The 16,698-nt window shown below is 46.4% G+C and overlaps 1 protein-coding gene and 1 long non-coding RNA gene across 2 annotated transcripts in view; both read right to left on the bottom strand.

Moving 5' to 3' along the window:
* Positions 1–16,698, bottom strand: part of Fgf2 (fibroblast growth factor 2) — a 54,291-nt gene that overhangs the window by 19,435 nt on the left and 18,158 nt on the right. The gene's annotated exons all lie outside the window — the stretch shown is intronic.
* On the bottom strand, positions 3,856–15,727 carry LOC148006682 (uncharacterized). The gene is made up of 2 exons (XR_015674394.1): positions 15,120–15,727; positions 3,856–4,372 (listed from the first exon to the last, which is right to left on the bottom strand). It is a non-coding gene; the product is annotated as an uncharacterized LOC148006682 (long non-coding RNA).

Raw genomic sequence — 16,698 nt, 5'->3', positions numbered from 1 at the left:
TTGCTCTCTCCTAGACAGTCTCTTGTCCCTGATCAAATCTAAGGCTTCCTAACAATTGAGCGATTCCCCAAAACTTTATAGCAAAGTGGGTAGGTAACCTAGGAGTCTCAGCTGATTAAAATCAGTCCCTATGGTGGCATCCGCCTGCTACCACAGTGGCTTGTCTGTACATGCAGAGACTCTTCCATTTCCAGTGGCACCATCTAAATCAGATTGTGGCATTCTGAAGCTCTGGATGCAACCCAGAGTCAAGGTGGGCACAGAGCAGAGATGAACAGAGGGCGCTGGTCCCTGCTCAGTGATGAAGACAAATACTCCTCTTGTCTGTCTTTTCCGTAAATTTGTTTTTTAATTATGTATATACATGAGGGGATGCACATGTGCATGTGGGTGCCCACGGATGCCAGAAGAGGACACCAGATACCCTGGAGCTGGACTTACAGGACATTGTGAGCCTCCATACGGATACCGGGGGGCTAGAATTCAGGTCCTCTCTGAGAACAGCAAGTGCTCTTAACCACCAAGCCATCTCACCAGAACCCCCCACCCTTCCTTGCTGACTACTTCAGGGACACAGGAGCCCCAAATGAAGCCACCATGGACTCTCTCTCACCTGTTTTGTGTGTCATACAACTCAAGAGAGGAAGGAAGTGCTGTCAGCCTCTGGCAGGGGCACTTTATGGCAGAAATAGCTGTAATGTCCATGCCTCAAAAATCTAGACTTCAGGACCCCACACTGTCTTCTGGCAGGGCAAACCAAGGCAGTGCCAAGCACATGAAGCTATAAATAAACACCTGGCTTCCCTTATAAAAGTCATTAGTCCTGTATGTGTTCAATGGAGAAATGTCCCTAACGTGTTTCTAAAAATAGGTGGCCCTGGAATCACAGTAATGGAAAACAGACTGTGGCTGCCAGAAACATTCAAACTGTGGTTTGAATGTGATGTCTCCATGGGCCATGTGTTTTTAAACACTCGGTACCCAGCTACTGAGAAAGCTGTGGAACCTTTAGGAAGTGGAGCCTTGCTGGAGGACTTGAGACTTTATAGCTTGTCCACACTTCCTGTCCACTGTCTAATTCTTGTTGGCTGCAATGTGAGCAGCCAGCCTTTGGTCCTGCCACCATGCATTTCCTGTCTTTTGCATGTGTTCCTTGCCATGGACTGTATCCCCCTGGAACTGTGAGCCAAAGCAAACCCTTTCTCCTTTAAGTTGCTTTTGTCAGAGTGTTTTTTTGTTTTGTTTTGTTTTGTCACAGCAACAGGAAAATAACTAAGGCAGGGATATTCTGTCTTCACTGTGTTGATATCAACTCTGTGTCGGGGGTACAGGACTATACATTTTTAAGAACTTAGTAGAGGTTGGGGGATAGAGCTGGATGAAGGGAGATGAAATCTACCTCTCCCAAAGTTTAAAATTTAATGTAAAAAAATCAGCCAACTGCTCAAAATCTCTACTTACAGTCAGAGATTTGACATTTTTAGTTTGTGCATGCAGATATACAAATTATTTGCGAGAAGCTGTGTCATGTAAGGGAGTTTCCTCTTGCTGTTGTTTTACTACTGGCTTCAGTTGCCACGAGGAGCGAGAACGGAAGGAACTAAGAACCCAGAGCCACACGGAGACCAAAGGCTTTGCCTTCAGTGTCTCAGCTGGCTTTCTTTGTCCTGTAGCCATTGTTGTCGGAATGGACTCTGCTCCGGCAGAGTGAGCCGCTGGCACGCAGTTTCTTCCAGAATGCAGTTTCTAAAAGTTAAACATGTGGTGTATCATAAAAGTACAAAACCAAACTCTGACGAGAAGCTTCATTGAAGAAATGAATTTTAACAATATTTTTCTTACCATCATAGGAAAATGTACAAATTGAATAGGAGTCACTGTGGGTTTCTTTTACCCCCTTGAAGGCTTATTTTCCTTATTAAGGACTCAATTAATCAGAGACTAACTATGGATTTTTAGTTCCTTTCACCTCTGTTCTGAAGTCTCTGATTTCACCTGAGGCAAAACAAAGACATGGCAGAGGGAAGCTACAGCCAAGATGTCTCTCTGTCCCCATCTCTTGCCACATTGGTATTGGGAGGTGCGTGCGTGTGTGTGTGCAGTGTACATGCACATGAGTGCACATGTGTGTGTATGTTAAGGGTTAACAAGAAGACTTCCTGTACCTCAGACAACAGAATGTTAAAATTTTCTTATTAGTAACAAACACCTCTGGTGGCTCCAGAACATTTGATCCCTGCACTCTCCGCATCCCCTCCAAGAAGCATTCTTATGCTACACAAACAGCAGTGTCTTCTGGAGGTGGCCTTAAAACGCTATGGGTAGACGCAGGCTCCGTTGTCTGAGGACAGCAGCAACAGGAGGCCCTGAGCGAGTTGGTAGTCCTAACAGGAGGAATAAACCACATGAAGTCAGAATGTCAGTCAGGATTGGCAGTGACAGAAGCTAAGGAACATGGTCACTAAAAACAATGGCTGGTATTTCTAATATGATACAAATCAACTCTTGAAAGTTCCTTGTCAACCCCTTTGGTTGTCTCAAAATTTAAGGACACAAAAGTACTTGTAGAGAAGTGGGTAGCGCCTCCACAGGAGTTGCAGACTCTGGGAAATTCTCTGCAACTGTGCTCATGGTTGCTCCAACCTGGATGCAAGCACAGTATCTTTCTATTAACCACAGAACAAACTGTGATAACCCAGGCCATAGAAACACAGCTCAGCAATAAAAGGAAATGAGTGGTCAACCGTGGAAAGGCATGAGGAAGCATTCGAGAATGGCAGAAAGAGGGGTGTGGCTGGTGGAGGCTGGGCGAATGTGTAGAGGTCAGGATGCCCAGTGAGATGACTGCCTGTGACATAGTGACGGAGATGCAGCCACACTGAGTCCGTCCAGACGCCTGAAATGCACAACGCCTTCACTACCACGAAGGGCAGTCTTGGCGTCAGCGATGAACAAGTATAGGTTTACGGTGACAACTGTACAAGTGTAGTGTGAGACACTAACGATGGAGGGGCTGTGGATTGAGGGGGAGGGCGACTGCGGTTAGTCTCTAGCTTCCTCCTAATGTAAACTAAACTCTCTCTTTAAAAGAAATGGCTCTTCATTAACTACGTTAAAATAGGGCACAGAAGACATACATACATACATACATACATACATACATACATACATACATACATACATACATTCACATGCACACACACATATGTGAGTACACAATTCACATACACACATGTAGGCAAATAATACATTCAAGCATATACACATACACATATATACACATATATACACATGGACACACACACACACACACACACACACACACACATCTGTTGGTGGCATTCAGCTTGTGGTCACCAACATGAAAGCCCTCCATCAAAAGCTAGCTAGGCTAGAATGTCTTAAAGTCTCAAGTAGCCAAAGAGATTAGCCAGGAACATAAGCTCCAAGCTTGGGTTTCCAATGTACCCAAGAGAGAAGCACCTCCCAACTCCAGCCTGTTCCTGGCAGCCCTTTCTTCCCTTTTGAAATGCTCTTGGACACTTGCACAGTGCCTGAGTCTTTCTCAGTGTTAGGTAAGGGCCCCTCGGAGATAATGCAAGCGGCTTGGCTGGCCCCAGGCTTCCCCTCAGACGAGTGCCAGTGAGTTGGGCTGTTTGTGTTCCTGGCACTTCTTTCTGGATTAACGAGTCAACATTCATCTACAAAGCTCGATCCAGGCAGTTCCAGTACAGCAGAGTGGTGTGTGCGGGAGGCAGAGCCCAGGGTAGACAGGAAGCTGCACAAGGTGTTCCAGCATCTGAACAGCCATTCTGTGTGACTGGGGAAATCATTAGGAAAACACCATCCAAAGCAGCCTGGAGACAAGAGAGTTTTATTTGAGTCTCATGAAAATAGCCCTGCAGCACGTCCCTCAATCACTGACGAGCTCCACTTTGGAAAACCCCGCTCCCTGCCAAGATCCCGAGGTCCGGCTCCAAAATTTCTGAGGCCCTTGCAAGGAAAACCTCTTTCGTCCTTCCTTTCATGAGAGACATTGGGTACATGCAGGAGAGAGTTGAAAACCGCTTTTTCTTTTTGCCCCAAAGTCTCCAGGAAGAAATAGCCTCTTCTTTGGCAAGGCTGAGATTACAGCCCTACCCTTTGGTGCACTGGCCAGAATTGAATTGACAGTCAGCCGGCTGACTCTTCCATGGTGACATCTTCAAAGTAGCCTCCATCTCTTCACTGTCTGCTCCTGAACTGAACACACAGCTGACACTCACAGACTAGGACCAGTGGCTGATAAGGTTGTTGGACTTTCGCTAGCCTACCGTGTAGTCATGTGTTGTCCTATATTTAAAATCTTGTCTGATCCAAAAGTCTCGGAGATCTACAGAAGAAGAGACATTCTTAGTTTCCTTTCTCGTGTTCCACAGCACGAGAAAGAGGCACTCCTGTCCACATCGTCACTAGCTAAGCTTTCATGGTCCCAGGTACAGTCTCAGTACCCAGTGCCCAGCAGGAGTGCGATGGCAAAGGGAATTCCCAGACAAGGACCTCAACCCCCATTTGACTCAGTGTGTCCACTTGTGTTTATGAGAGTTTGACTCTAGTTTAACTTTGCCTACATTCTTCACGCAGCACCGATGAAGCACTTTGTTCCTAGCTCATTAGCACAGCATATGCAGGCACATTCTCTCCAAAATCATGGCTACAGAAACAGTTGCACTGAGGCAGGAGGCTGGCAGCCAGTATGAAATGGTACGGGGATGCTGGAGCCATCTTTGTTCTGGCCTCCTTGTCCATTTTCCTCTTAATCCTCAATAACATGAAAAGCCTCGACAGAGTCCTTCCTCGCACCCAGCCCACAGAGTGTGCAGCCAGCCTCATGGTACTGCTGTGTTCCAGCACATTTAGGAACGCAGATACTCTTCAACATTTGTAAGAAACTTCCCTCCTTTTGTGGTTCCATAAGTGTTTGAATGCTTGGTCCCCAGCCAGGGGTGCTATGTGGGAAAGGCTATAAAACATTTATGAAGTGGAGCTTTACTTGAGGGAACTGTGTCACTGGTGATAGGCTTTGAGGTCTTATCGTCTGGCCCTACTTCCTCTCCTGCTTTTTCTATGAAGACAAGATATGACCTCTCTTTCCTGACTGCCAGGCCTCACACCTCAACTGCTCTGCATTTCTCACCATAATGATCATGTCTCCTCTGAACTGTAAGCCCAAATGAATTCTTTCTTTCCTACTTTGCTTTGTGCTGAGATATTCAATCACCTCCTCATTCTGGCTGGGGTGCGGGGGTTGGTGGATGACGAACTCTAGTTTTGAGTTCTATAAATAAAGCAGGAAAGGACAAATGGGGTTCCTGAGTTGTGGAGCAGGAAAAGTGAGTTTTATATGACCAGAACTGTAAAGACACTGCAGGCTCTTTGAAAGAAATGCATTGAACTGAAAGCACTTGAAGACTCGATATTGGGGATTGCCACAGTTCTTCTGCTTGAGTGTTAGATAACACATATGATTTGGATGGTGCCAAAGAGTGTTCAACACAGGAAGAAATGCCTGGACGAATGAGAAGGGAAGGGGGTTTAGGCTGGTCACTGGTTTAGAACAGTGAGGAACAGCCTAGAGTTTCTGCTTCGGTACCAGCACTGGGCTCGTTAATCCTTTATGCATTTGCCGGTGCGTGATGGAAGCCAACAGAAGTGTATCCGCAAAAAGATGCCCTCAGACAAGAGAGGAGGTTTCTGAATGGAACATGACGGCCTTGCCTGTGGCTGCATTGAACTAGAACAGTTGAAATCTGTACCCTTGCAGTCCTCCCTACACTTAATCTGGTCTTGACACCCTGGGAGGTGTAGTCAAAGGTGTGAAGGCATGTGAGTAGCTCACTCACTCTCCAAACATTTGTTATTGGATTAGCCAATGTGAAAAGACAGTCAAACCAACCTCAGGGAGAGACATCCGAAAGGCTCTTCAGGGTGTGTGTGTGTGTGTGTGTGTGTGTGTGTGTGTGTGTGTGTCTGTCTGTCTGTCTGTCTGTCTGTCTGTCCGTCTGTCTCTGTCTGTGTAAGAACCCTGACCTAGCAGAGATGCACCCTACAGAGCTCAGCCCTGACAACCCAGGAACATGATTAACAACAAAATGCTAACTTTAGGGCACTGGGAGTAGAGAGATTTATTACACAGCAATAAGTGATTATAGCACTGGAAACAATGAGATACAAGACTCTGGAAGAGAGTGTTGGTCTGTGTACCAGAAGCTATCTGTGGAAACTTCTAGCCTGGCCAAGCAGGAGGGTTCAAGCGAAGGGGAAAGGGTAGGAGCACGGAGGGGAAGTGCTGCTGCCAAGCAGAGCTGAGCTGAGCTGGTAGAGGTTTGGTGGGGCTGGTTAGTGAGTGCAAGGCAGCTTCTGGTGGTAAAAGCTTCAGGACAGCGTCTTCTTCCCAGGCAGTTTTACAGCTCTCAGACACCCTTCTGGACAGGATCCTATATAGAGTTTTGGGGTGGGTTGGATCTGACAGCATGTGCTTCCTATTGACTTGGCCTGAGATACCTCATCTACTTGAGGAGGGTTTTGTGGGCATTGCCCCCATGCGACTGATGGCCCCAATTCTCTCTATGGGAGGCTGTGGCTACATGACAGGAGCCTAGAGTCAGGAGTAGGCAAAGCTCCTACCATCTTTCTGGGTCTCCAGGGCTTCAAGCCCTCGCTTGACTTTACCAGGCTCCCTCTCACAGTCTACCACCCAATAAGGGAAGGTTCAGGATAAAACCCAATAATTGTGCAGTATGTGACAGTTTCACCTCAAGTACACTGCTTGGGTTATTGCCTTACTTACTTTACTACGGCTGTAAAGGGACACCACGATGAAGGCAACTTATGGAAGAAAGAATCTGTTTAGGGCTTATGGTTTCAGAGGATGTGTCTGTTACCACCATGGTGTGAGGCATGAGAGCAGACAGACAGACAGGTGTGGTGCTGGAGCAGTAGCTGAACGTTCACTCTATAAGACAAAATCCTGAGGCAGAGAAAGCTGAGAAACAGTGAGCATTTGAAAACTCAAAGTCCACCCCAGTCACACCTCCTCCAACAAGCCACGCCTCCTAATCCTCCCCAGATAGTTCCACCAACTGGGACCCATACATTCAAATATATGTTCCTATGGGAGCCATGCTCATTCCAAACACCGGTAGGCTGATACCCATAGCAATACAGTCACTGCACAGTTGAAGAGGTAAGCTGTGAGTTTTACCAGAGGCTATACCAGTGAGCCAGATAGGATATGGGTGGGATAGCTGTGGAAGCAGGGCCTAGACTGAAGTGAGGACAGGGCAGAAAACAGTACCTGCAGCCAAGGAAATATATTCCACCTTTGCTCCCAACTGTGCCACAGGCAGCAGCTCCCCAAACTCATGAATCCATGTTTGAGATGATCTAGCCCCATGACTTTCCAATACAGAAGTATGCGCAGCACTCTTTGGCCAGCCCCAGTGTCAACCTAACATAAGAATATCCATTTCTTCCCCTAGACTTTCTCCCTCTTCCTCGGTACCTGGCTACTGAGCCGTAGCCAGCTGCCTCCATGAGGCACACCATGCTGTATGTCCTTTTTGAGATACCATCCATCAAGGATTAGGCCACTAGAAATTGCAAAGCTTGTGCCTTGGCTTCTATCAAAAAGATAAAAAATATTAAGGATATAGGAAAAGTAAAGCTCTCTTACACTGCTGGAAGGACTGTAAATTGGCTCAGCCATATGGACAACTGAGTGGGGGTTCTCAAAACACTAGATATACAATCCGATATGATACAACAATAACTCCATCAGGCCTACGTCCACAGGAAGAGGAACTGTGTCAGAGATGATGTCACCAGTGATGTTTACTGCAGCATTGTTTGCAATAGCAAGGTGTGGACTCACCTCAGGGTTCACAGGCGGATGAGCAGATGATAGATAAATGAAATACTTAGGTAACAGAATCCTGTCATTTGTAGACTTTACTTAGATCAATAATAAAAGTCAGGTGCAGCAAGGCAGGTGACACGCCACAGACGGACAGTGGAAACCAGTGGATCCAGGACCTCACGTGGTTAATATTCCTTTCCATTAGGCACAGTCAAATCCTCTCTAGCAGATAATTTGGAATAATTTGTGCCAGCCACAGGTATCCTAGAAGCTATCCTTCCTTCCAGCTGTCCTCCGTCCTTCCATCCTCCATGTTCTTCAGGTCTAATAACCACTGCCCATCTTTGTGTTGTGAACATATACTGAAATGTCGCTATTTATTCTACAGTTACATGCTGATTTTAATATAATTTTTAAAGAATTATGCTACCAAACTTATTGACACAAGGAGGAAAATTTCCTGAACGGAACTCCAAGGACTCTAACAATTCATATATAGAACCTCATGAAATTGAAAAGCTTTTGTAAGGCAAAAGACATAGTCAATAGGACAAATTGGCAACCTACATATTGGGAGAAAAAAACTTAACTAACCCCACATTTGATAGAGAGCTAATATCCAAAATATATAAAGAACACAAGAAGCTAACCTCTGAAAACTCAAATAACCCAATTTTTAAAATGGGGGCAGAGCTAAACAGAGAATTCACAACAGAAGAATCTCATAGGGCCGAGAAGCACCTAAGAAATGTTCAACATCCTTAGTCATTGGGGAAATGCAATGACCTTAGATTCCACCTCACACCAGTCAGAGTGGTTAAGATCAAAAACTCAGGTGACAGGACATGCTGGTAAGGATGTGGAGAAAGAGGAGCACTCCTCCATTGTTGGTGGGGTTTGCAAACTGGTACAACCACTCTGGAAACTAATCTGGAGGTTCCTTAGAAACTTGGAAATAGATCTATCTGAAGATCCAGCTATACCACTCCTGGGAATATACCCAAAAGATGCCCTACCATGCCACAAAATCATATGCTCCACTATATTCATAGTGGCCTTATTTGTAATAGCCAGAAGCTGGAAACAACCCAGATGTCCTTCAACCAAAGAATGGTTACAGAAAATGTGTCTCATTTACACAATAGAGTACTATTCAGCTATTAAGAATGAGGATATCATGAGTTTTGCAGGCAAATGGATGGAACTAGAAAATATCTTGAGTGAGATAAACAAGACCCAAAAGGACATGCATGGTATGTACTCGCTGATAGGTGGATTTAGTCAAAAAATACAGAATACTTAAGATACAACCCACAGAATTTAAGGTTAACAAGCAAGAAGGCCCAAGTGAGGATACTTCAATCCCACCGAGAAAGGGGTAGAAGTAATCACAGGAGGCAGAGGGAAGGAGGGACCTGGGTGGAAGATGGGAGGGGGAAAGGGAAGGGAACAGGATCAAATGGGGGGGGCAGGAGAGAGGCCAGATGGCTAGCAGAATAAATGAAACATATGCAGCCTCGTGGGGTGGGAGGTGCAGGGAACCTTTAGAAAGTACCAGAGACCTGGGAGGTGAGAGACTCTCAGGACTCAATGGGAGGGACGTTAGATGAAACACCCAACACTGGGAAGAGGGAACTTGTAGAGTCCACCTCCAGTAGATAGACAAGGCCTCAAGTGGAGGGAAAGGGTTCCCAAACCATAGTCAAAACTTCCGGTCCAGAAGTGTTCCTGTCTAAATGAACTGCAAGGACAAAAATAGAGAAAAGACTTGAAGGAAAGGTGGTCCAATGACCAACCCAACTTGGGATCCATCTCATGGGGAGACACTAAAGTTTGACACTATCACTGATGCTATGGTGTGCTTACAGACAGGAGCCTAGCATGGCTGTCCTCTGAGAGGCCCAATTAGCAGCTGACTGAGACAGACACGACTGGACTGAAGTTGGGGTCCCTATGGCTGAATTAGGGGAAGGGTGGAAGAAGTTGAAGAGGAGAGTGACCCAGAGGAAGACCAGCATCTCAACTAACTGGGACCCCTGAGAACTCCCAGACACTGAGCCATAACCAGGCAGCACATATGAGCTGGTCCAAGGGTACACACGCGCGCGCGCGCTCACACATACACACACACACACACACACACACACACAGCAGAGGACTGCCTAGTCTGGCCTTAGTGGAAGAAGATATACCTAATCCTCTTGAGACTTGAGGCCCCAGGGAGGATGGAGGCCTGCTGTGTGTGGGGTACCCTCTCAAAGACAGGGGGGAAGGAGGAATGGGATGAGAAACTGTGGGAGGGGGGAGCCAGGAGGGAAGGCAATGACTGGATTGTAAATAAATAAAATAATTTTTAAAAGGAGAGAAAGAAATACAAAAGTGTGCTTTGACCCAAGTGATCGTTTGCATGGGGCTTTGCCCCGGCATTAGGGGGACAGATGAGAACACCAAGACTTGAGAGGTGTCCTCCCAGGGAGGAAGTCTTCTTGACCCAACTATTCCCATTCCTACAGCAGGCAGAGGCAGCTGCTGGAACTTATAAAATTTTCTTAAAATGCCATAAAATAGGCGCGGGAGGAGATGGCAAATGGCCTCTGGCTCCAGTACAGACACGTCCACCCTAGCTGAGGCGCCTGAAACTACAGCAGACTTTCCTGTTCCCCCTGGTGGGAGAGCGCATTCTGCTTTTCTTTCGTGCTCCCCTCTTGTCACATTTGGAGCCACCGAGCCTCAAGCCCAGACAGACACACTGAAGGCTCAGGAACCTGAGTAGGCACATGTCTCCACGCAAATCTCTCCTGCCTAATCTTCAATTGTTTTCTGTGTCCAGTCACACACACCCCATATGCTCCCTGGTCTACTTCCCTTAACCTGCTTGCCCCGCCAATTTACATGATCCTTTCTGATTCTTCCAAATAATATGGCTGCTGTCTGTAAAGTGCCTTGCTGACCCCTCCCCTCCTCCCACAGTCATTCTGTAGGAGATACTCTGAGTTGGAATATTTTAGGCCTGAAAGGAAATCTCATCCCTACAAATAAATTATCCTGAGACCAGAAACATATATATGTATATATATACATATATATATGTATATATATATGTGTGTGTATATATGTATATGTATGTATATGTGTGTATGTTTACATATTTACATATATCTAAAATGTTGCTCAACTTGCACTGTATCTATTTTCCCAAGACTGGCTAGAGCCTTCTAGTGTCCAGGTAGGTCTAAGGCAATGACCATTGCACAGGAAGAAAGAAGTAACCAGAAAACAAAACATCAACAAAGGATGGTGGAAAGTGGAAGTCAGGGTACACTGTTGTTTGGAAAGTAAATTAAACTGAACACTAAAAATGTAAGTAAAGGGTCTGGTGAAACACCAACCAACCAACAGAGAAACATAATTACCACATACCAGGAGGGATGAGCATCAGCACATCGTAGCTAGGTTTGCACACCCGAGCTGCAGCTGTGGTCAGTGAGTCTGATGGACCTGTGTCTGCTCATCTTAGGCTTCTGAGCCAGGTCCCAAGACGCCAGACACTGACAGCCACCAAAGACCGACCCAGGACAATGGGTCCAAGTTTATTTTCTCCCACAAAGAAAATCTAAAGGGATGGACTCTCGTGGATATCTGCAAAGCAGAGGCAGGCTTTATTAAGAGTTAAGAAAATAAAAATAAAGGAAAGTGAGAAAAACCCCTGAGGGGAAGGTCATAGGGAAAGACTATTGGATTTTTGTTGTCGGGCTTTTCACAGGACCATGGTGGAAACTGCCCAAAAGCTGAGATCATTTCTACTTGCGTCCTTTTCCTCTGAGTTATTATGGGCTGCACCAACAAAGGGTCCACATATATTAGGCTTGCCTCCCAAGCACAACAAGGGCATGACCATGCATCTTCTGCCCAGTTATGGCTGGATGACACCTCCCCTGCCCACTCTGACTCTGGCTTGTTGATGTGACTGTCTGTCTGCTGTCAGCCACTCACTGAGTGCTATTCCCTTCCTACCTCCTGGTCATTGGTGTCTAGCCGTTGTTGCTACCCCACCTTACAGGCGGCTTGCTGGTAATCACATTAAGCTCTCTGTTAGTCTTGCTCTTGATTTTCCTGCTCATTAGTGTCTAGCTGTTGTTGCTACCTCTGACTTTGCAGGTGTCCCGCATGCTGTTAGTTATATGAAGGTCTTTGTTCTTGTGGCTACCAAAAAGCTGCTGTGGTGTTCTTGGTTATCACCTTGTTGCAATATGGTCTTTGTCTTAGGGCTTCCATTGCTATGACAAGACACTATGACCAAGGCAATTCTTATAAAGGCAAATGTTTCATTGGGAATGGCTTACAGGTTCAGAGTTTTAGTCTACTATCATCATAACAGGAAGAATGGCAGTGTCTAGGCAGATATAGTGCTGGAGAAGGAGCTGAGAGTTCTACATCTTGATTTGAAGGCAACCAGGAGAGGCTCACAGCTAGGAGGAAGTTCTCTTCAGCAATGTGTGAAGCCTGAGACCTCCAAAGCCCACCCCCACACTGACACACTTCCTCCAACAAGGTCTCTCCTCCTAACAGTCCCATTCCCTAGGGGCCAAGTGTATTCAAACCACCACAGTCTGGGATTCCATCCTTGAAATATGGTTGCCTTCTTAACAACCATCCTTACTACACCTTAGACTACAGCAACGAGCTGTGTGAGAAGTAATAAAGCAAGAATATACAATGAGCAGTCGGACCTAGAGTGTGTTTCCTTGAGGGGAGGCTGTCATGGAAGCTATCCAGCATGCTTGCCATCACTGGCCTGGTTGCCTCTTAGGGTTCACGTGGATATCTCACACCCGACTGCAAGTATCTCTGTTTCTATCCTCAGGTTTCTCGGCTTCATTGTTTTAGCTTTTAAGTTTCCTTTTTATCTAATATCCTTTATGCTGTAGCCTATGTAGGCAAACTGCAGTTTTGCCATGCTTCCTTTTTTCCTATTGCCTACTGTGACCTAACACTTCCTGACCATCATGGCACTGTTCATAACCCCTATAATAATGGAAACAGCCTAGATGCCCATCGCCAGATTCATAGATATGGAAAATATATACAATGGAGTATTATTCAGCCACTACAAAAGGCAAACAGGATATCTGCAGGAAAATTATTTGAACTGGAGATAATTATAAAATAAATCAGATTAAGGTAAATGTGGTGGTTTGTCCCTCATAGATTTGTAGGCTTGAACGCTTGGCCCCTAGGAAGTGTCACCATCAGGAGGTGTGGCCTTTTTGTTACTGTGGGGCTTTGAAGTTTCCTATGTCCAGAGTCTACCTAATATGAAATGAGAGCCTCCTCCTGGATGCCTTTGGATCAAGATGTAGAATTCTTGGCTTCTCCAGCATCATGCCTGTCTCGACACTGCCATGTTTCCTGTCATGATGATAGTGGACTGAACCTCTGAAACTGAGCCCCAATTAGTCTTATTATAAGCATTGCCTTGGTCATGGTGTTTTCTCACAGCAATAAAACCCTAACTAAGGCAGTAAAGCACTGTACTTTCTCTCATTTGCTGAATCTGGGGGTGGGGGTGAGGGTGGAGATGGGGGTGGGATAGGGGTGAGGGTGGAGATGCTGTGAAAACAGAAGGGTACTGTAGTGGAAGAGAAAGGACTGTATGCATATATGTGTGTGTAGGGGGCTGTATAAGGAGGGATAATGCTGGAGTTTGTGATAAAAGTACATTGTATCATGTATGAAATTGTCACAACGAAGCCAGTCATGTGGAATGAATACATGCAATCAAACTATAAAAAAGAGATGGTCATCTGACCCTACCCACCAGAGCACCAAGGCCAAGAGCACCAAGGCCTCCCCACAGTCACACACTTAAGGCTCATGAAAAGAACCTGTGAACTAGGACACAATCTACAACCCACCAGTTCCGTTAGGATCCATGCCAGAGCTGTCTTCCCTACCCTGGCCCACACCCCTGCCCGTGACACCCCAGAACTATGGACTGCCGCTGGTCAGAGCATCTTCCCACAGCTGTGTTCCTCAGCTTCAACCGGGAAGTGCACGCTCCCCTCTTCGCCCACCTAGTGTGACTCCAGCTCCATCTTTCTCCACTTTCACCACTGCCTCCCAGCTTCCAGTCCCTGCAGCCTAGCTCCCTGAATGCCACTCAATCCCTCCTTCCCAGTACTGCAAAGTCCAGCTACCACTCTGGGTCCATAAGGCTACCTGGCCTTTTATGTCCTATATTGGCATTCAGTCAGGCAAAGACCCGAAAAGGAGGAAAGGCTTCAGACAGCAAATGGCTTTTGAACTCGAACCACACCAGACCTCCTAAAGTTTCCTCTCCAGGCTGCCTCTATGATCTCACACACCATTACTGAAAGAGAGCATACTAGAAACATATCTGCTGTGATGGGCGTCCAGGCTGGCATGACCAGTGGTGTGGGAGAGCATCAGTTCATTATCTACATTGCCCATGACGGCATCCAGATTTCACAGCTCAACTGCCTGTTCCCTTTTCACCATAGCCTAAGGCAACAGTAGTGTTCCCCACACACTCCAACCACAGTGTGCTACTTTGCCGCAGCACCCAAAGCCACAGAATCTACCCCTTATGGACCAAAACCTCTAGGACTATCAGCCAAAGTCAACGTTTTATGTGTTGACCGTCTCTGGCGATCTCTACAGTAGCAGGAAGCTGACTAACACGGGGAGCCTGGCCTTACTCATTTTCCTCTTGGGACCTCAGGCAAGACTAGGTTTATTCTGCCCTTGTGTGGGTGGGCCTCATTCAGTCAGGCCCAGAAGTGAGCAGAGGGAGAGGATTCTGACAGCAAATGGCTTTTGGACTGGAACCACATCAAACCTCCTGTAGTTTCCTCTTGGGCTGCCTCTATGATCTCACAGACCATTACTTAAATTAACATAGCCATCTGTTAATCTGTTGATTGACCAAGTCTCCTATTGGTCCTGTCTCTCTAGAGGGCTGTGATTAATGACTTCCTATAAGTAGCGCTGTTCTGTAATCAGGTGCCCAGACAGATTGTGAGGTGGGCTTGTTTACTTCTTGGTTACCTCAGTCACCAGATGACTGAAGGCTGAAGACCCAGACCCACACTCCACTTGTTCAAAGACAAGAACACTGCTGCCTAGCTCTCTCCTCAGCACATTCCAGTATTCCAGAGTTACTCTGTAACAGGTCCCCACCACCCACCCACCACTCACTCACCTCAGAACATTGCATACATGCCTGGATACATTCCTTCTTAAAAGTCATTCATCCTCGGGGTTGGGGATTTAGCTCAGTGGTAGAGCGTTTGCCTAGCAAGCGCAAGGCCCTGGGTTCGGTCCCCAGCTCCGGAAAAAAAAAAAAAGTCATTCATCCTCGAGCACAGAAGATTCCCTTCATGTCTCTGTTCCCCAGACCAGGCTCCCTTCAAAGTGATCCAACCTGCAATCAGCTCAGTGCGTACCCTTCCCACGTCCCCTCCTGTGCATTTACCACAGGAGTGGACAGTTGGAGAGTTGCATGCATTTAATAACAGGGCGGTGTTTTCAGTGTTGATCAACAACTTCCTTTCCTCCCGTGAAGAACGGAAGGTTTCTGTTCCAGAGCAGGTGTGTGAGAACACGCACACTGCTCCGCATTAAGCAGAGGCCTGACAGACACAAGCTTCTCACCTAGGCAGCTGCAGCAACTTCCTGACCCTGCTGCTCCCATCCTTCACCCAAAAGCCCACCTCTGACTAAGCCCCTCCCTGTAGACTGCAAGAGTAGATTCCCCCCTGCCTTACGGTGGACACCAAGTCACTCGGCAAGGCTTGCAGGACCCATACTAATCCAGCCTGAGGCTAGTTTTGCTTCTCATTTTACTTCAGCTATTCCATCACAGTTCCCAGAATACAACACACTTGGCCCCGCCTCCTGAGGCTTCGTGTCTTTACCCACACTGCACACCTGGCACAAACCCCCTGGCTGCTTAACACTCTGCTCAAGGGGCACTTCTGTCTGAATCTGTGCCTAACTTCCCCTATTGGCGTGTCCTGGTCTAATCCATGCTTAATCCCAGTGCTCAAGAGGCCGAGGCAGAAAAGTTTCAAGTTCAAGGTCAGCCTGGGCTATATAACACCCATGTCTCAAGTATTTTATCACTTTTATCGACGTACTTCTTTCTTGCCCTAGCAGACGATAGATATAAGTTATAAAACCCTTATATCTTAGTTCATTTTTAAACCCCAAACACCTAGTGGCACATGCAATCATACAACAGACAATTTATGGCTAACGTAACAATTTTTTTTTTATTGTTTTTAAATTTGAGGTATGACTTGTTTGGTCACAAATGATGTTTAAAATAAAATTTAAAAGATACTGACACTATACCAATACCAAAAAGTTTTAGAGTCATTTTACCATAAGGCAAACAGAAAACAAAGAGTTGAAAACTGGTAAAGCCAGGAGTGGAATTATTATACTCACTGGAAAAGAGTCACAGGGTTGGTCTTCCAGCAACCAATAGCTGAGTCCTCCCAGCTTCCCAGAGAACCTTAGGTAACAGAACCTGGCTGCTCGAAGTGAAACGAGACCTGACTGGCTGATGAAACAGAAACCTTGAGCAGCCATAAATGCCCCTACCCTCTGTGGACTTGTGCAGAGCGATGCCTCTCTTCAGGAGTGCAGTCTGTAGCTCTAGGTAACTGGTACACCAGTCCCTCACACACCTTTCGTGGCTTTGCGTTAAGAATGCACAAGTCTGCTTTCTCAGCTATTCTGAAAGATGGCAGTAAGTGTTCTCAGCCATTATTATT

The sequence above is a fragment of the Rattus norvegicus genome, chromosome 2 (genome assembly GCF_021556685.1).
Source record: "Rattus norvegicus strain SHRSP/BbbUtx chromosome 2, alternate assembly SHRSP_T2T, whole genome shotgun sequence".
Taxonomy (NCBI): Eukaryota; Metazoa; Chordata; class Mammalia; order Rodentia; family Muridae; genus Rattus; species Rattus norvegicus.
This window is presented reverse-complemented; position numbering and strand designations above follow the sequence as displayed.